This window comes from Mustela erminea, chromosome 8 (assembly GCF_009829155.1).
Source record: "Mustela erminea isolate mMusErm1 chromosome 8, mMusErm1.Pri, whole genome shotgun sequence".
NCBI classification, from domain to species: Eukaryota; Metazoa; Chordata; class Mammalia; order Carnivora; family Mustelidae; genus Mustela; species Mustela erminea.
In genome coordinates this window covers 20,881,663-20,898,943 of record NC_045621.1, presented here as the reverse complement: position 1 = coordinate 20,898,943, position 17,281 = coordinate 20,881,663, and positions in this window count along the sequence as shown.

Sequence of the window (17,281 nt, the reverse complement as noted above, 5' to 3'; positions counted from 1 at the left end):
CATTGTCGTTTTAGGTTGTTAAGTTTTGAGACAATTCGTTATGCAGCAATAGATAACAAATACAGCGCTGGAAAGAGGAAATGAGAGCAACTCTCTTTCTTCCTTTCTCCAAAACTTAGTAAATACTTGTTTATTTATTTATTTTTTAACTGAAAGAATTAAAACCGCCCCCCTGCCAGGATGGGAGTGGGAGACATCTAAGGCACCATCCCTTAGGAAATAACCTAGTATAGCAACAAGAAAAAATAGCAGCACTTCTTCAACAAATATTTACTGAGCATACTCTATGTCAGATACTATGCTAAGTTAGATAACTTCAACACTAAACAAGAGAGCTATGAATGCTACCTCATGGAATTTACATTGTCATAACCAAGAGGGACAGCCATCAAGGAAATAAGTAATTCAAATTCTTCTAAATGCCCTGAGCCCAGTAAATGAAGTATTGCAATATGTTGTGGGGAGTATGATAGGTCAGGCCTCTTCAAGGAGATGACTTCTAAGCTAAGATTTGAAGCACAGAAAGAAAACCATCATTGAAAGAAAGTTGGGAAGGGCGATCCAGGGAGAGAAAAGAGTGTATCCAAAGGTCCTGAAGTGCAAAGATGGAATGAATGGACTGAGGAAGGCCAGAATTAAGAGAATCCAATGTGTGAGGAGGCGAGTAGCAGGAGATGGGAGTTCATCCACGTGTTTTCAAAATTCTGGGAAAAACACATCGTTGTGAGGAGACCATAAAAATGATTTCACTCACATACAAGGCCTAATTCAGATAGTCGTTCTCCTTCCTTAAAGAAATATTTACAATTTGATAGAAGAAATGAGTTCAGGGGCACCTTTGTGGCTCAGTTGGTTAAGTGTCTGCCTTTGGCTCAGGTCATGATTCCAGGGTCCTGGGATCAAGCCTCAAGTCGGGTTCCTTGCTCAGCAGGGAGTCTGCTTCTCCCTCTCCTGCTCTCCCGGCTGTGCTGTCTTTCCCTATCAAATAAATAAATAAATAAATAAATAATAATAAATAATAAAATATTTTAAAAAAAAGAAACAAGTTCAAACCAAACATCAAACTCGAGCACTCCGAACCTGCTGGTTCCTCATTCCTCCCAGTTCCAACCAAAGGTCTTTCAGGCTCCCTGCTCAGTAGGGAGTCTGCTTCTCCATCTGCCTCTCTCTGCAAAAATAAAATAAATAAAATCTTTGGAAAAAGATACCTTGAATTTCTAGACTTGTAATATCGATGTGCGGCATTATGGGTTTCTTTACAGACACACAATGGCAGAGTCTAGTCTTGAAGCTGGGAAAACATGCAAAAATATGAATACATCTCAAAAAACTACATTGTAGGAAACACCACAAGCATATTGGATTTAACAATTATTCCAGACAATAAAGTTTACTTGGCAAGTTTCTGGCACTTCTCAGGGGATTATGTGACTGCTTTGGAGTTTAAAGACCCAGTGTCCTCAGTGTCCAGACTTAAAATTCTGTCTCTGTGTGTGACCTTTCAAACTTGTTTGCCAAAGAAAGAAACTGCAGTGTAAAGTCTTAAAATCACATTGTCACACTGCTGGCTGGCGAGGTGTTGAGGGACTTCATGCTATTTATTTAGTCCTGTCGTAATGCCCTTTCCAATCCCAAATTCATTCTTGCCTCCAGAAGATTATTGAGATGGAACTTCTGAAATATGCAGCCTATTTCAACAAACAGCAATCGCCTTCTTCCTCTGCGGTTTCCAGGGAAGGAACAAAACTCACTTTTTCAGCCAGGACACAGGCTGTTGTACACCGAAGCTGCAAGAATCCTAACTGCCAAAAAGGCACCGAGGGGATTTTCATGCATACAGTGTGGATGTGTCAGAAGATGCATTTTATGAGGAGTTTAATCTGTGCATTTGAAAGACAATGGCAGGAACCGTCCCATGGGTCCTGCCTCAGGGGCAGACAGTGTTTTCACTCTGTAAAGAATCCCGCTTGATGAGAATCGATACATGTTATTGGTCTCGACTACAAATAGTTCATTACAAGCTGAGAAAAGGGCCTCTGCCACCCCATTTGCTTTCTGCCCTGCTGTAATGGTCTCAGCTCTCTCCTATCTCGGAAAAGCCCACAATTACTTGATATAAAAGAATGTATCGGGCAATTCAAAGGCTAGAAATCTCAGGCTGAGACTTATAATTACAGGAGAACAGGTGTCTTGCCTTTTTTTAAGTCCTGGTGTCGGTTTACAGCGGGACAAGCGTGCCCTTTGTTCTGTCCGCGCCTCTAGAACTCCTCCAAATGCACGGACTGAGGCTGCTGGTCCCTAGAGAATGTCTAACGTGCCACAGTGTGGCTTCCCTGGAGACATGGATACTCTCCCGAGCCTGAATTAGAAAACCTTGACCAGGACTAGAAGAGACAAATGCATCGTCAGCCACGGGCTATTCCTGTCCCTGCAGTTGCTGCCCATCCTCAAAGTTGGGAGACAGCGACGCTCATGCTATCCGAGGCTCCTAAAACAAGCTTAAAACAGCACCCCTCTGACCCTTCAATTCCACTTAATGTCATGCGTTCTAGTTTGGAGGATAGTATTACATCTGTCCCTTATTGAATTTTTTATTAACATATGACATACATTTGGAAGAGTGACAAATCCTAAGAATACAGCTTGATGAAATATCACAAAATGAATATATTTGTGTAAACACTGGCTTCTTCACTCTCCATCTCTAGCCCACGCTCTTCTCAGGGGTAATGCCATCAGTCAGATTCACCGGATTTTGAACTTTATATGAATGGAATCATAGAATACATATTGTCTGTTTTTTTTTTTTAAAGTTTTATTTATTTATTTGACAGCCAGAGATCACAAGTAGGCAAAGAGGGAAGCAGAGAGAGAGGGGAAAGCAGGCTCCCTGCTGAGCAGAGAGCCTGATGCGGGGCTCGATCCCAGGACTCTGGGATGCAGACCCGAGCCGAAGGCAGAGGCTTTAACCCACCGAGCCACCCAGGTGCCCCACATATTGTCTTTTGATCTGAGTTCTTTAACTCAGTACCAAATGACACTGATCCATCTCATTATATATACTTGTATTTTGTCCATTCTTATTGCTGTGTAATATATTATCATATGAATATACCACACTTCACTTTTCCTTTCCACTGTTGGTGGACATGGGAGTTGTTTTGAGTTTTGTGCTATGAATAATGTTACTAAGGATGTTTAGGTACATCTTTATAGGTATACACAGACATTTTTGTAGGGTATATGCCTAGGAGTGGAATTACTAGCTTTTAAGGTATGCACACATTTAGAAATTGTTTTTAATGCTTTTGTCCTAAAAGATACTTTGTACTTTCTTTCCCAGAAAAATATCAACTCCCAGGGCATCCTCTGCCAGTTTCTTCCTGGAGCTCTACTCTCTGTCACAGAATGATAGTGGGCTACGGGGACAATCATTGCCCTTGGCCCTTCTCAGAAGATGACCAAGAGGCATTCCTGAACAAGAGTCTGACCAATCCATGAGTGTTCTCTTGGTGCCACAACCCCTTTCCTTGAGGTAACATCAATGCCCTATGCCCTTCCATGCCACTGTCTGGGATTTTCTGTCCCCTTCATACTCTCCTCTTGCCAGAATCACATACTACAGTATCAGAATTACACAATGAAGCAAGCTCTGAGCAATTTTAATCACTATAAATGTCCTTCCTTGAGAAACCCTATACCCCCTGCCCCTCCAAGGGAAGCAGCATGCTAACCATGTAAAGAATCATGCTGACTTCACTTCCACATGGCTCATCTTCTCTCTCAGAAGCCAGGGTTCCAAAGCATGGGTCCTGGATTGCCCTGGAAGTGGCATGACCTCTAACAAGGCAACTCTAAGAGCAGAAGGAGGAAAGTAATACCTGTCTCCTACTTATACAAGGATGGGATTTATTGAGTGTGAAAGAAATAACACTGCTTAATAACTTAGTGATGAAAGAAGTATGAATATTTTAAAAATTATCTTTATTATCCACTTCAAGTCCCTTAGTTAGCTTGCACTTAAACACCTATCTATCCTAAGAGGAAACAGTTTACGACATTTGAGAACGCTTTTGGAGTATCTCATAATTTCCAGTTGGTAAGTAAGTTATTATTTCTAATGAAATATTTTCACTCATCCCTTTTAGTCTCATAATAAGAATAGCTGATGACTCTTCTTTCGCTATGATACTTTACATAATTAAAATTGCTTTTAAGCCATTGCTTTTCCTTCCTTTGAGTAAATAACACCAAAGCTTCATCTTTTCAGAACAGGTTCTAGCAGTCCATTCCCTACTCATGGCCATACTCCAAACTCAAATTTTGGAGTTCCAAACTGTCTTAGGTCATTTAATTATTGGCCAACATAACTGGCCAATTTGCCAACACCAAAACACATAACATTCTTTCATTTATTTATTCATCCATTCTATAACTAGATCATTGTTTTACGTTTACTCTGTGTAACCTTGTGATTCAGTTTAGAACAAGACAGATGAGTCCCTCTCCTCTCCTCTCATGGAGCTCACTTCCTAAATGTATTGGGGAAAAAAAAGTAAAAATACACAACTTATTAAGACCATGAAAAAAATAAATCCAAATGCTGACCTCAAGAATGACTGGGACAGGAGCTACTTAAGATTGCATGATTGGGGAAAGGTCTTTCTGAAGAGGTTACTCTTGGACTGAAATCTAAATGATCTTGGGAGATGCCATGGAAAGGTGTGTGAAAAGTGTGTGATACAGCAATGACAGGCCCCGCATAGGGGACATCACTGAGACCACAGCATGATCTGCAGAAGGAAAGGAGATGTGTGGGGAGACTGGGGATCCAGTCGTGTTGGTTGCCATTAGGAGTACATCTTGCATGTCTCATAGGTAATAATTCCATTGGCAAATGGTCATATACCTAAGTTGTTCCCTGGATAATAAGTCCAAGAGTATGATCCTATCACTATTGTATGCATTATTCTACTTTGTGGTTCCTGGGATTCCCATGGTCTCTCTGCCATTGGCACTGCAACCTCCTTTTCTATCTTAAAGCTCTCTTTTTCTGAAACATAATCTTCAACTGAATCCTTTTTACAAGCTAAAATTTAATTCTGTCATACCTGAAGAGCTGAGACATAATACACCTAGTTTTTCACATGTAATTAACACCCGCCCCACCCCCCCCCCCCCACCCCCCCCCCCCCCCCCCCCCCCCCCCCCCCCCCCCCCGGCCAATAGGAAGCAGTAGTCAAGAGCTTAGGCTTTAGCTTGCATCAAAACCAGGTTCTATTTCTGGGGGGTTTTTTGGACACTTTTAGTGTGTGTAACTAGCATATTATGTCTACTTTCCTGAGTTTTTTTATCTGTAAAATGGAAATTACTTTTTAAAAAAGATTTTATTTATTTATTTGAGGTAGAAAGTGAGTGATAGAGAAAGCAGGGAGGGAGGGACAGGCACCTTCCCCTATGCCCCTACCAAGCAGGAATCCAGACCAGGGCTGAATTCTAGGACCCTGGGATCGTGGCCTGAGCCAAAGGCAAACACTTTACTAACTGAGCCACCCAGGCACCCCTGAAAAATGGAAATTAAACACCTATCTCAGAGTTGTTGGAAGGATTGATGGAGATAATACACATTAACCCCCAAGAGATGGCCATTAATAATGATGCTATTCAAAAAGCAAAAAGCATAGAAATTTGTAGTAAAATGAGAAGTTAGATCTTACTCCATTTATTCTCTCATTTTGTGTTTAAGCCTCTGTGAAGCTAAATTAATTGTCAATGGTCACATAGTTAGTCAAAAGTTCACCAAATTTCCCTAGTCAATAGTCTAGTAGAGGAATAATTCAACCAGTCATAACTTGCTTTAGCTTTGAGATTGGACTTTATGAACTACATAATCATTATTTGAATAAATCACGAAAACATTCTGATACCTGATGTGGCAAATTATTTTTGGAGTACTGTGTGGCTTAATAAATCTTATTTTTTAGGACTTGAGAGATTCAGACCCATGAATTCTACTTTTTATTCTATTTGGTAAGTGGAAAAAGTCAATAAGAAGATATGGTTTTTATATAGAGTATATCTACCAAATGTGGATTGTAATTTGTAGACAAAGCTCCAAAAGAAAATAAATTGTAGGTTATAGCCTAGCTCTGGTAGGCAAATTATTGGGCATAGTGGATATGTCAACTAAGGATGAAAATCTAGAGAAGTAGCTGTTCTGGCATGGAATTATATGAAACCCACTTATTTCAAGTGCCTCTCATTGGCAAGTTTTCATATAGTTATCACACAGACATGAACTGAGCTGTGTAAGTGTGACAGAAGTTAAGTCTAAGTCCTAAACCTTAAGTGTAAGTTCAACAAGTAGACTTTTACGTGAACTCTGCTTGTTGTACTTCTATTTGACCTTTACCATTGGCTTTAAAATAATTTTATTGTAAAAAAGATTTTTATTGTTTATTTATTATGTAAGTAAACTGCAATCACAGAAGAAAAATAGGAAATATAAATAAGCAAAGGAAATTCATTTATAATTTTACACTAAAAATAACTATTAATATCTTGCCATCTACACACACACATACACACACACGTTCTTCACATATCTAAGTTAATTCTTATTTTATCTAGAGAGATATATCAGTGAAATTGACACAAACTTTTTAAATGTAACATACTGAAAAGTGATTATTACAAATGAAAAAAATTTCATATGAAGAACTTCAAATTTTCACAATTATTGTTTATTACACCTAATTAATCAACAACCCCTTTTTTTCAGGAACGTATAAGGGAGTTATGGCAACAAATTCCTTTCTAATTCAATAAGATTTAGTTCCAATATTTAGAGAAATACAAAACAAATGTCTATGTTTTTTAAGAAATTATATCTGCAAGGAACACACATAATAAATTCAGTTACTTGAGCAAAATTGGAGGTGAAAAACAGGGCTAAATACCCCTTCAAAGACACATGGTATCAGATTGGATAAAAAGCAAGACCCATCAATATGCTGTTGGTAAGAGACTTATTTTAGACCCAAAGACACCGCCGAATTGAAAGTGAGAGGGTGGAAATCCATTTATCATATTAACGGACATCAAAAAAAAAGCTGGGGTAGGAATCCTCATATTGGATGAATTATATTTTAAGCCAAAGACTGTAATAAAAGATGAGGAAAGACAATATATCATAATTAAAGAGTCTCTCCTACCAGAAGATCTAACAATTGTAAATATTTATGTCCCTAACATGGAAGCAGCCAATTACATAAGCTAATAAACAACAAAATTAAAGAAACACATAGATAATAACACAAGAATAGTAGGAGACTTTAACAGCCCCCTCACTGCAATGGACAGATCATCTAAGCATATCAAAAAGAACACAAGGGTTTTGAATGATACACTGGACTTCACAAATATATTCAGAGCATTCCATTCCAAAGCAGCAGTATACACATTCTTTTTGAATGCACATGGAACATTCTCCAGAATAGATCACATCCTGGGTCACAAATCAGGTCTCCATCAGTACTAAAAAAGCAGGATCATTCTCTGCATATTTTCAGACCACAATGCTTTGAAACTTGAATGCAATCACAAGAGGAAATTTGGAAAGAATTCAAATACATAGAGGATAAAAAGCATCTTAGTAAAAAATGAATGGGTCAGCCAAGAAATTGAAGAAGAATTAAACAAATTCATGGAAACTAATGAAAATGAAAACATAACTGTTCAAAACCTTTGGGATGCAGCAAAGGTGATCCTAAGCAATACAAGCCTTTCTCAAGAAACAAAAAAGTTCTCAAATACACAATCTAACCTTACAACTAAAGGAGTTGGAGAAAGAGCAGCAAATAAAGACTAAACCCAGCAGGAGAAGAGAAATAATAAAGACTAGAGCAGAAATCAATGAAATAGAAACCAAAAGAATAGTAAAACAGATCAGCGAAACTAGGAGCTGGTTCTTTGAAAGAATTAATTAGATTAATAAACCCCTGGCCTGACTTATCAAAAAGACAAGAGATCACAACCAAATAAATATAATAATTATAAGCACATATTATGAGCAACTATATGACAACAAATTAGGCAATCCAGAAGAAATGGATGCGTTCCTAAAGATCTATAAACTACCAAAACTGAACCAGGAAGAAACAGAAAACCTGAACAGACCCATAACCAACAAGGAAATTGAAGCAGTAATCAAAAAATCTCCCAACAAACAAGGATGGGATGATTTCCCAGGGGAATTCAAACAAACATTTAAAGAAGAATTAACACCTATTCTTCTGAAGCTGTGTCAAAAATTAGAAATGAAAGGAAGACTTCCAAACTCTATTAGCCAGCCTTACCTTGAAGCGAAAATCAGACACAGACCCCAACAAAAAGAATTACAGTCCAATGTCCCTGATTAACATGGATGCAAAAATGCTCAGCAGGATACTTGCCACTAGGTCCCAACAGTACATTAAAAGGAGTATTCACAACCACCAAGTGGGACTTATTCCTGGGCTTCAACATCTGCAAACCAATCAATGTGTGTCATATCACATAAATAAAAGAAAGGACAAAACCACCTGAACCTCTCTATAGATGCAGAAAAAAACATTTGACAAAGTACAGCATCCTTTCTTGATTAAAACTCTTCACAGTTTAGGGATAGAGGGAACATACCTCAATATCATAAGAGCCATATATGAAAAGCCCACAGCAAATATCATTCTCAATGGAGAATAACTGAGACACTTTCTTCTAAAGTCAGGAACATGACAGGGATGTCTCCTATCATCACTGTTGTTCAACATAATACTAGAAGTCCTAGCCTCAGCAATCAGACAACAAAAAAGAAAAAATATATCCAAATCAGCAAAGAAGTCAAACTCTCACTCTTCACAGATGACATGACACTCTATGTGGAAAACCCAAAAGACTCCACCCAAAATTTCTGGAATGCATACAGCAATTCAACAACGTGGCAGGATATAAAATCAATGCACATAAATCAGTTGCATTTCTATATACCAACAACAAAACAGAAGAATAAGAAATTCAGGAGTCAATCCTTTTTAAAATTGCACCAAAAACTGTAAGATACCTAGGAATAAACTAACCAAAAAGGCAAAGGATCTGTGCTCAGAAAACTATAGAACACTCATAAAATAAATTGAGGAAGACACAAAGAAATGGAAAAACTTTCCACACTCATGGATTGGAAGAACAAATATTGTTAAAATGTCTCTGCTACCTAGAGCAATCTATACATTCAATACCATCCCTATCAAAATACCATCAACTGTTTTCACAGAGCTAGAACAGATAATCCTAAAATTTGTATGGAACCAGGAAAGACTCCAGATAGCCAAAGAAATTTTGAAAAAGAAAACCAAAGCTGGTGGCATCACAATGCCAGACTTCAAGCTCTATTACAAAGCTGTCATCATCAAGACAGTATGGTACTGGCACAAAAATAGACACACAGATCAATGGAACAGAATAAAGAACCCAGAAATGGACCCTCCACTTTATGGTCAACTAATCTTTGACAAAACAGGAAAGAATATCCAATGGAAAAAAGACAGTCTCAGTTGATGAGATGATGAGTCTCATTTGTTGAAATGGTGTTGGGAAAATTGGACAGCCACATGTAGAAGAATGAAACTGGACTATTTTCTTACACCATACACAAAAATGGAATAAAATAAAAGTGATATATGGAAAGCCCACAGCAAATAGCATTTTCAATGAATGAAAGACCTAAATGAAATGGATGAATGAAAATACCTAAATGAAATGAATGAAAGACCTAAATGTGAGACAGGAATCCATCAAAATCCTTGAGAAGAACACGGGCAACAACCTCTGTGACTTCGGCAGTGGCAACTTCTTGCTAGCCACGTCTCCAAAGGCAAGGGAAACAAAGGCAAAAATAAAAGTGAACTATTGGGATTTCATCAAGATAAAAAGTTTTTACACAGCGAAGGAAACAGTCAACAAAACCAAAAGTCAACTGACAGAATGGAGGAGGTATTTGCAAATGTCTTATCAGATAAAGGACAAGTATCCAAAATCTATAAAGAACTCACCAAACTCGACACCCAAAGAACAAATAATCCAATCAAAAAACAGGCAAAAGACATGAACACACATTTCTCTAAAGGAATCATCCAAACGGACAAAGGACACATGAAAAAAAATACTCAACATCCCTCAGTGTCAGGGAAATACAAATCAAAACCATGATGAGATACCACTTCACCTGAGTCAGAATGGCTAAAATTAACAGGTCAGGAAACAACACATGCTGTGAGGATGGGGAGAAAGGGGATACCTCCCACACTATTGGTGGGAATGAAAACTGGTGCAGTCACTCTGAAAAACAGTATGGAATAGAACTACCCTATGACTCAGCAATTGCACCATTGGCTATTTACCCCAAAGATACAAATATAGTGATCCGAAGGGGCACCTGAACTCCAGTGTTTATAGCAGTAATGTCCACAATAGCCAAACTATGGAAAAAGCCTATATGTCCATCAGCAAATGAAGGAATAAAGAAGATGTGGTATATATTCACAATGGAATACTACTCAGCCATCAAAAAATGAAATCTTGCCATTTGCAACGATGTCGCTGAACTAGAGGATATTATGCTAAGCAAAATGAGTCAGTCAGAGAAAGACAATTACCATATGATCTCACTCACATGTGTAATTTAAGAAACAAAATAGAGGATCACAGGAGAAGGGAGGGAAAAACAAGTCAGAGAAGGAGATGAACCTTAAGAGATTGTTAATCAGAGGAAACAAACTGAGGGCTCCCGAGGGGGTGGGATGGGGTTTGGGGTAACTGGGTGCTGGACATTAAGGAGGGCACGTGATATAATGAGCATTGTGTATTATATAAGACTGATGAATCACTCTACCTCTGAAGCCAATAATACATTATATGTTAATTAATTTAAACTTATGAAAGGGGGAAAAAAGAAATTTGAACTACAAAAAAAAAAAGAAGAAAAAAGTTCACTAAGACCAGAGATGCTATTTTATCCTCTCTCTTATTTTTATCTTTTTTTTTTTGAGAGAGAGAGAGTGTGCATGCATAAGCAGGGGTGAGGGGAAAGGCAGAAGGAGAGGGAGAAAAGATTCTTAGGCAGGTTCCATGCCCAGCATGGAGCCTGATGCAGGGCTCCATCTCATAACCCTCAGATCATGACGTGAGCTGAAATCAAGAGTTGGACACTTAACATACTGAGTCACCCAGGGGACCCTCTTCCTCTCTTAAAAAAACAAAAAACAAAAAAGGGGCACCTGGGTGGCTCAGTGGGTTAAAACCTCTGCCTTCACCTCAGGTCATGATCCCCGGATTCTGGGATCCAGCCCCGCATCGCGCTCTCTGCTCAGCCGGGAGCCTGCTTCCTCCTCTCTCTCTTTCTCTGCCTGCCTCTCTGCCTACTTGTGATCTCTGTCTGTGAAATAAATAAAATCTTTAAAAATTTAAAATAAATAAATAAAAATAAAAAACTAATTTGATTGTATTCCTGATTTGTATGCAGAACTCTACCCAAGGTATATGTAGTGTATACTAAACGCTTGGCATTCAATGAGTAGACACTTGGGAACTCTATTACACATTTGCATTAATATATATCTTTTTCAAAAATCATAAGTAAGATACTTTTTCACCCATCCCACATCTAAAGTAAGTAATCCCTCTTTAATAAAAACATCTTGCTCTCAACATAGCAACACATACAACAGGCCCTGTATACTGCATTATCACCAATACAGAAGCACAGCAATGATTCATCCTATACCTGAAAAATAGAAGTTCCAAGTCAACTCACAGCCCTGATATTGAAATAGAAATTTAAAAATTCTATTAAAATTTGTTGCCAGTTATTCACTTGTCATTTGACACACTTACTTTTCTTAACTCTTGCTTTTCATTGTGGATTCAGATAAAACTCATTTTATTTAAACAATTACGTGTCATTGTCCAAAATTATCTGTTCATCATAAACCCTGGGAAGCAAACATAACTCAGCCACAGCGCTGAGTGTTGAGACGATTAAAGAAATCCAGGAGCGGCCGGGTGGCTCAATTGGTTAAGCGTCTGCCTTTGGCTCAGGCCATGATCCCAGAGTCCTGGGATTGAGCCCGACATCAGGCTCCCTGGTCAGCAGAGAGTCTGCTTCTCCCTCTCCTTCTGTCCGCCACTCCCGCTGCTTGTACTCCGAGACATTCTCTCTCTCTGTCAAATAAATAAATAAACCCTTTTAAAATAAATAAATAAAAGATAAAGAAATCCAGCCCAAAGTGGAGTTTACACTTTATTCACCTCTTTCTCTCTAAAACATCAAGGAAGTCCAAGAACTTAGTCCACTACAGCTCATTATAATTTCCTGTCATCTCTTACTCTATAGCACTTCAAAATGCCCAAGTCCACCATCTCTTGGTTTACCCCTGGAGACCTCCACCCTGTTCTGACATCTTGGCTCTCCAACAGCACTTGTGTCCCCCACAGGGAGCTCCCCAAAGCTCTCACCTTCCTTCCTAGTAACCCCCAAGCAGCGAGCAGTGTCGTTCTTTGTTAAATTGCATTCCTCACAGCAGCTGATCAGAAGATTTCCTATTTCATCAGAGGACAAATGTGGGGTCAGGGGAAGCCGTGAATCTACATATATTACTATTTTTCACATCACAATTGTAAGCATGCAAAACTCACCTCCTTTGATAAATAATGAGAAGCTCTTAGCATGATCTAATTCTCCAGGGCTATACTTGGTTGCCAGGGAAAGATGTAGATATGTGTGTGCACGCCCATGTGCATACCGATGAGACCGTGTGTCTTGTAGGGTGTGTGTGTCAGTGAGCGTGTAAGTCCTTGAAGTGTGTTTGTGTGTGTGTCTATGTAAAGTATGTATCCCAGAGATCCACAAATTGGGCACAACTGAGAAAGCGAGGCGAGGAAGAGAGAGTGCCATTAAAGGGAGAGCATAACAATGAATGGGACTGTGAAAGTGAGAACCTGTACCTTCTCTTTCCAGATCCCAAGCCACTTGCAGATATCACCTTTCCACTGCAACACCCTGAGCCACGACCATTTTAGGAAACGTAGTGACATCATTTTCAAATTCATATCCTAAATCTCGATATCATGCTTCATTGTTCTGAGGCATAATAGGAGGTAGTCTTCCTAATCTTTCCCTACTGTCCCTGAATCTACAGTCAGGTTGGATCTTTCTGAAGTTCCCATAACTCCTTTTCTCACCTATCTGAACAGTAGCCAACACAGATAGGCATCATACATGCATATAGAATTACACAGATTTTTGTGAATATATTTATACATATGGTACCAAACTATACATCATATTCTACAACTTGTTATTTTCATGTCTTACAGATCTTTCCATACCAGAATATTTTGGCCAACCTCATTATTCCATAGAATAGTATAGGAAAAATACACACATACCATGTCAGTTTTTTGTTTTTTTAAAATATTTTATTTATTTATCTGACAGACTGAGATCACAAGCAGGTAGAGAGGCAGGCAGAGAGAGAAAGGAGGAAGCAGTCCACACGGAGCAGAGAGCCCGATATATGGCTTGATCCCAGGACCCTAGGACCATGACCTGAGCTGAAGGCAGAGACTTTAACCCACTGAGCCACCCAGGTGCCCCCATACCGTCAGTTTAACCAAATTTATTGACAAGCATTCATGTTGTGAACTTCCTATTAGAAACAATACGGTACTACCACCCTTGTTCAGACTCCAGGTTCATAGGTGTGAATATTTATAGTCAGTGTTTCCTAAATCTAGCTTCACATTTAAAACGTGTGAAGAGCTTTCAAAAATACCACAGCCCATGGTCCCCAGCCCCTATCCCCACTAGACCTAGTTAAATCAGAATATGGGAGTGAGCCCAGGCAGGGGTATTTAATAAAATCTCCCCAAGTAATTTTACTATGCAACCAAGGTGGAAAATCATTACTAATTATGAAGAATTGGAATTGCTGATTTGTAGGGTCTATACATTTTACTTTTCTTTTTTACATTCTACATTTTGAATGCATTTTGTAAATGGCTAAATAATACACCATTGCAAATTCTGTAATATCATTGCTTCTGCTCTAAGTAAAGTTCTCAGGAAATCTGAAAGTATAAAGCAAGTACCTTCCTTTACAGAGTCTTTTTCTAAGCTGAAATGGCAGCTTCTCTGAAATGCCTACATATAAAGTTAGTGTCCCCCCACCTCATGTCATTACTTTCAAAGCACTGGACTGGTTTTCTTTGTATTACAGGCATAGCTCCGAGATGTTCCTGGTTTGGTTCCAGACAGCCAAATAAAGAAGACATCACTACAAGTGAGTCAAATGAATTTTTTCTGTCTCCTGGTGCATATGAAAGTTATGTTTACACTATACTGTAGTCTATTAAGTTTCAATGGCCTAATGTCTAAAAAAAAATACGTATCTTAATTGGAAAATACTTTATTGTTAAAAAACTGCTAACTATCATCAAAGCTTTCAGCAAGTTGTAATTAGTGAGCACAGATCACCGTAATAAATATAATCATGAAATATATTCTATTTAATATATAATATATAATACTAATATTACATATTATATATTATATATAAATATAATAAACATGAAGAGCTAAAAATATTGTGAGAATTATGAAAACATGACACAGAGACACAAAGTAAATGCTGTTGGAAAAAATGGTGCCAGTAGACTTGCTCAACACAGGGTTGCCATAAACCTTCAATTTGTAAAAGAACAAAACAAAACAAAACACACAATATCTGTGAATCACAATAAAGCGAAGCACAGTAGAATGAGTATGTCTGTCCTTGTCACAATGTGCAATCATTTCCTGAGGTTGATCATGGTCTTCTATAGCCCCTAATCTCCAAAAGAAGTGCAAGAGAACACTTCTGGGTGTCTTGTTCACCCAGTAATTCTAATGCCTATTATAACAGGACCTAGAGTATAATCAATGTCAATATGTGGAGAATCAATCAGTCCCTGGGGTTGTCCAGTCAGTGGTTAAGCACGTTAGGCTGTGGAAAGGATCAGTAAAATGAAGGAGAAATACTGGTGGTTCTCATTCCCCAGACCTAGCATTTCCAAACATAAAACAAGTATTTCTTTTTCTCTTTATTTATCATTTAATTTAATTTTAGTTCCAGTATAGTTAACATAAAACAAGTATTTTACCTTAGCCAAAAGAACCTACAAACTCGCACTATCCTACAAGAAACAGATGAATGTGTGACAAGCCTTGGCCATGTGGTTAAAAAAAAAAAACAAAGAAATCAGAAGGTAGATTATGATGAGCCACCCTTAGTAATAAAGGCCATCCTCCTGCTTTTTGGAGAACATCTAAAAAAAAACTTACACAGCAAGTATTACGGTTAAGCATGAGGAACACTTGGAAGATCTGGGCATGGAGGGCATCAGCTGTCACTGAGAACAGGATTCCTTAGCTGTTCCCTTTCTTTCCCCTTATAAGTAAGCTTTGTCAAATAGTCCTATAAAAAAGGAGGGGCCAAGACAGCAATTTCCTTTTGATCGTGATTATCACATTAAATTGCTCAGGATCATAGTCTCAGAAGGCCTTTAAATTCTTCTTTCTCCACCTATCATTTCTGTGTATAACAAATAACACCTCACCAAACACCATAGACATTATGTCCAATAGTACTAACCATTTTTTAAAAGGACTGTGAACATGTTTGACTTTCCTTCTATATCATACCTGACTAAAACACAAGGAATGTCGACTTAGTGGGAATGAGATCTTACATTTCTTATATTTGAAGTTTCAGGGTGACTTGTTTTTACGTTTTTTAGACTTTTTTTCATTAATACTTTAAAATTTTAGATGGTTCTAGATTTATGGAAAAGCTGAGGGAAGTTCCCATGCACTCCACACCCAGTGTTTCTACTGTTAGCAAGTGTATGGTACAGTTGTCACAAGAAGCCAATATTGATACACTACTTTTTAAAAGGATTTTATTTTATTTATTTGACAGACAGATCACAAGTAGGCAGAGAGGCAGGCATTGAGAGAGGAGAAGCAGGCTTCCTGCTGAGCAGAGCCCAACATGGGGCCCGATCCCAGGACCCTGATCCCAGGACCCTGAGATCATGACCCGAGCCGAAAGCAGAAGCTTTAACCCACTGAGCCACCCAGGTGCCCCTATTGATACACTATTAATAGCATAAAGAAAAGTCCATGCTTTATTCATATTTCTACCTAATGTTCCTTTTTTATTCCAGGCTTCCATCTAGGACACCACATTACATTTACCCATCATATTACTTTAGGCACCTCTAGCCTAAAGGTTTCTCAATCTTTCCTTGTTTTTGATAATCTTGACAATTAAAAGTACTTGTCAGGAATTTTGCAGAATGCTTCTCAATTTAGACTTTATTGATGTTCTTCTAATGACCAGGTTATGGGTTTTGGGGAGAAACCTGTCAAACACTACCTCCACAACATGATCAAGGTTAATGACAATAGTAATATTATGTCAATACCATATACCCTTGTATAATATATGAATGGCACCTGTACCTTTGTGAGCTCTACTCTTCAAACAGAAAGTGCTATGCCAACATATCTACTTCTGTGAATTCATAAATCCAAGATACATAATTGATAACACAAAGGGATTTAGATACATAGTAAGATCAAGCCATTTCCCTCTTCATACGAAATAAAGTATTTTTATTTCAATTTTTCTTTTTCCTTTATTTTGTTTTTGCTTTGTTTTGATTTTCTCAGAACACAAAAATCCCTTTTACATGTATATCTGTCATAGATTTTAAGGAATTTCTTACATGAAGCAAAGTATTAAAATAGATGTTGAATTAAAGTAAGAGCTTACCCATCACTCAGTAATTGAAGAAAAACCCCATTTATCTTTTGATAGTCCAAAGGAAAGCAAATTGGTGGATATATTTCTGCTATTTAAAAAAGTATTTCTATTATAAAACATAGCAATATTTTTAGAATTCTAATTATTTACATTTGAAACAAGCAATGTACCTAGAAAAATATGTTTGGATTCTTCCTGACTGTCCTATATGTGAGAAACAAGTACCAGTAGCTAATGTAGGTAATGACTGAGTCCTTGGTGTAAGGCAGCAAAGGAAAGAGCTAATAAAAACGGTTCTTCCGGGGTGCCTGGGTGGCTCAGTCGGTTAAACTGCTGCTTTTGGCTCAGGTCATAATCCCAGGGTCTTGGGATGGAACTCC